General features: G+C 48.9%; 1 long non-coding RNA gene across 1 annotated transcript; it reads right to left on the reverse strand.

Moving 5' to 3' along the window:
* Positions 1-1328: 1328 nt before the first annotated feature.
* Positions 1329-3679, reverse strand: LOC129324438 (uncharacterized). Its single transcript, XR_008596537.1, has 2 exons — positions 3519-3679; positions 1329-3394 (listed from the first exon to the last, which is right to left on the reverse strand). It is a non-coding gene; the product is annotated as an uncharacterized LOC129324438 (long non-coding RNA).
* Positions 3680-4553: the final 874 nt, after the last annotated feature.

The following is a 4553-nucleotide window of genomic DNA, read 5'->3' on the forward strand; positions in this document are numbered from 1 at the left end:
AGGTCCACAGGGTTACAAATTATAAGAATCTCAGTACATTGTCATGTGCTTTTTTTTATTGAGATCTAAGCATTCCTGAACCAATTTCATATCATCTACAGGGATGTTTACAGACTAAGGGGACTTTCCAGGTATGCAAAAAAAAATGTGTAAATTAACCCAAAGGAAAAGGGGAAATCCGCCCCCATGGGGGAGGGAACAGCCTTATATTCCAGGATGATGTAAACCAGACATTGAGACACTCACTCGCTTTACAAAACTTTCAGCATGCAGTGAAAGTACGCTTGCACATCTTGTGACCCACCGTAACAACGTTCCCCCCACCCAGCATGTATTTGTGGGGGCTTGCCCTCCCATAGGCTTTCGGGAGGGATAGCCCAAGCAACCAAGAGAAATATTTTGCAAATGCAAACGCCTTCTGGGTTGACGGGTCTGATGATCAGCTTGGTTGATGACAAATTGTACAGAGGTCTGATTGACTGAAGAAGAATAGCTCTTTCTCAAATGATTGTCATTTTGTAAGCCAACAGAAAGGCATGTGAATCGGATCTTACAATGCCTTTTCAAATTACCTGCCCGGTGTCTTTTTCCCCCCTACCCTGCAGCTTCTGATTTTTAAAACATTTGATTCCATCCTACAGTCAATAGAATGTTGGCATACACTGACACCTCGTGAGAAATCCAGAGGAACAGAAGACTGTTAAAATTCCCTTCACGATTTGGCAGGGCAGTTAGCTAAGTTTTGATGCAGAACTTAAAAGTGGGTACACAAGATTCTCAGCCAGATGCCTAGAAGTGCAGTGACTCAGGTATATCATGCAAACCACATTATATTACAAAAAGCAGGCACCTGTATTCTCCCATGATACATCCTTGGAATGGGACACACAAACACATGAAACTGCCTTATACCAGGTCAGGCCGTTGGTCCATCCAGCTCAGCATTGTCTATTCTGACTAGTAGTGGCTCTCCAGGGTCTCTGGCTGAAATATCTTTCCCAGCTCTGGTCCCAGTAGGAAATGTCAGGGATTGCCCTGGAACCCAGTGATTCCGCACACGTTGGATAATGCACTTCTTTATAGATCATTTGGAACGGATTTTTTTGTGTGTGGAACAAAAAATCCACCTCAAACGATTGATAAAGTGCATTGAAAGTGCGTTATCCAACGTGGGCGGAATCGTAACAGACATGTGCTAATTTCCCAGGACTGAAAGCATTTCTGGTTCAAAATAAATAGGGTTAAGGCAGTGGAGAAATTACATCCAAGCACATCCCTTCTTAAAGTCTGTTATCCCCAACATGCACGGAAAAGAAAAACCAGGTGAACACACTTGTTAATTTTTATTTGAGTAATATGTTAGCTATGGCAAATAAGACACAGAACGATTGGATGGAATCAAATATGGACCTTTACCATATTCATTCAACTGAAGCACTTGTATCAGTCTGAAATATTCAGTATCAAACCATTCCAAGCATTATAAACCCTTGTGAAACAATCCAAAAAGACCTGCATTTTTTTCTCATTGTAGGCTCTTTCCTTCTGACCGATTAACCTCAGATTCAAAGGATATCTGGAAGCCAATTGTCCAGACATCAGTAAGGTTTACTCCTGAGCAAGGATGGTTAGGACTGGAGGGTTAGTGATTTAGCACATGCAAACACCCAAATTCCGCAATGGCTTCAGCAACATTGTTATGGAATAGATCATTAGACCGCCACGCAGTTCTAGTCTACATAACTTAGGAACCTGTGATCGTTGCTCTCCAAGCACATGAGATACATCATCCAAGTGCTTTGCCAACTAATCAGTCAAAGTTGTGTAAGGCACATTTTGTTTTATGCATTTTTCTGCAGCGCTGTTCCATTGAATGTGACTGGAACAGTTCTGGACTAAGCGGTATGCAACAGTGGCTTTAAGCCTCAAATGCCTTCTTTCGGAGCAGTCCTGTTGGCTTTCCTATCCAGCTACTGGCATGTAGGGAAAAAATCTGCCAGCTCAGCCTTTATTTTGACACCTGCCATTTCCCAGCATCTAGGGAGCAATTTGTTCAGCCTGTCATGAGGTCACTCACCAGTAATTTGAGCGCACAGCAATGCTGTCTGATGACAATTTCACCATCGGCCTAGTTGCGACAGATTCCTTTGGGCCAATGAGTGCTGTGATAAATGCACCTTGCATCCCGTATAGGCAAAAATTTGGCATTCCTTTGCATTCAGCTACAACGAGTTCTGTGCAACTTGAAAGCCTGCAGGCTCATTGCATGCCCACCCCACCCCCACCATCAACTACTCCAGCCAAAATGGTTGTGTGAACCTATTTCTTGCCTTGCACCCTCTGGGACCACTAAGGTGACTGTTTTCACAGAATTGTTTTATAGCACTGTTCAATAATATACCAAGTGCTTTACAACACCAGTCTTGCTTAGAACAGCAGGATTTAAGTCCAGTGACATCTTAGAGAGCAACAAGATTTTCAGGGTATAGGTTTTCTAGAGCCAAAGCTCCCTTTCTTTATGGTGTGGTATCTGAAGAAGGGAGCTTTAACTCTTGAAAACCTATACCCTGAAAATCTTGTTGGTCTCTAAGATGCCGCTGGATTCGAATCCTGTTGTTCTACAGCAGGCCAACATGATTGTCCACCTGAAACAGTCTTTTTTAGCTAACACTGCTGCTGCTCCATTCCCAAGGATGGCACGCATCCTTCTAAAATGCTCTGCCTATTGCTCTTGATGTTTCCCTTGTTTCAAATTTAAAACTGAAGAGTACCTGTCTTTTGGTCCTCTGCAAAATGTCATGAGCAAGGAAGACCCATATAACTGAAACTGAGGGAACTCCCTGAGGACTAGAAACTTTGCACACACACAAAATGTAAATCTGACATTCCTTTGATAGGTGTGGAGCCTTTTACATGCTGACACCAAACTTCCAGTCTCCGTCCTTGAATGTTCTCCACCTCTTTGGCTTAACCGCTTGCAAGGAGCAGGGATTTAAAAATCCGAATTCTTTCTGAACTTTGTGCGCCTTTCCCTCCTGCCCTGCCTAAATGGCCCAGACATGTAGCTTGCCCCGTTCTGCCGGCTGCGTGGCTGGAGGGCCCTTTCCTCGGGTCACTTTCTCCCCATCGAGGTCTTCCTCCAGCCGAACCGAGTCTCGCCTCTCCTCCCCCTCTCTCCCCGGTCCCGATCCGGCGGGCGGCGGCATCTCCCCGGCGGTGCCCAGGCCGGCCCGGGTCAAGTGGTCCTAAACATTTCACAATTATGCTACAGAACTGTTGAACTGTTAAGAACCACTCCACCCGGGAGGCTGTCGGGGTGGCTTGGGAGGGAGAAGGTGGGGTGAGGAAGGGGGCAGGAAAAGTCTCCCTCGGCGCCTTCTGCCCCTCCGGCGACCTGCGGAGCAGACAAAACAAAAGAGAGAAAAGCAACACAATGCAGGTAACTGGAAAGCGAGGGGCGGGCAGGGAAGGGCTGCAGTCCCCCTCTGCTCCCCTAACTTGCGAATAGATCCACTTACAAGGAGATCGCGGGGGATCCGGCCCGATCCCTTTGCAAGAGCGCGAGGCCGGCCGGCCGGCGGGGCGCGTGTTGAGTGTGCGTGAGAACGCGAGCCGAGCCCGCGTCTCCTCCCGAGCGCCCGTGCCTCTGGGAGCAGGCCCTTCCGCGGGCGCCTCCTGGGTGCCGCTCTGCGCTGGGGCTGCTCCACCTGCCCCGCCTTATATACCTGCCCCACTCCCTCGCCGTCCCCTGCAGCAGGAGGCAAGAATGCGGCCCGCGCCCTGCCGCGACCAGTTTTTCCGGGCTGCCTTTGCAACGACAGCAGGCGAGGCCAGGCGAGGTGGCGGCGGCGGCGGCGCTTGGCCCGGCCGCCTTTTTCGCTTTTCCCACCCCTTTCCCTTTATCCCTTCGGTAGTTTCGGAAGCGATCCTCCGGGGCGGTGGAAACGTCAGCAGAGAGCCAAACCGGTTTCGGAGGCTTCGCGCGGCCTCCCCCGCCCCCAGGTGCGCTCCGGAGCCGCCTCGTCACCCGGGAGGGGGGAGAAGAGAACCGCTCGACAGGTTTCCCAGGAGCCGGAGGTGGCTCCTGAAAGAATAATAATAATAATAACAATTTGAAAAGGTGAGGTTTGGAAAAGGGAGGTTCCACCCAGCACTCTGGGCTCCCGGCGCACGCAAGGCACACACTCCCCGGGCCAGGGGTGCAGCGGAAAAGTAAAATTCGGGTCCATAAAGTCCGACTGGATTTCCAGGCTCTCTAAAGCTCTTCACCTGAAAATATATCAAGATGGGTAGCCCTGTTAGTCTGTCTGTAGCAGGAGAAAAGAGCAAGGGTCCAGTAGCACCTGTAAGGGGAACAAAATTTGTGGTAGGGTGTGAGTTTCCATGAGTCACAGCTCACTTCTTCAGATAGTGAAGAAGTGAGCTGTGGTTCACGAAAGCTCACACCCTACCACAAATTTTGTTCGTCTTATAGGTGCCACCGGACTTCTGGAAATCTCATTGGTCTTGAAGATGCTACTGGACCGAAATTTTGTTCCCAGTGCCAGCATACC

The sequence above is a fragment of the Eublepharis macularius genome, chromosome 2, assembly GCF_028583425.1.
Source record: "Eublepharis macularius isolate TG4126 chromosome 2, MPM_Emac_v1.0, whole genome shotgun sequence".
Classification (NCBI taxonomy): Eukaryota; Metazoa; Chordata; class Lepidosauria; order Squamata; family Eublepharidae; genus Eublepharis; species Eublepharis macularius.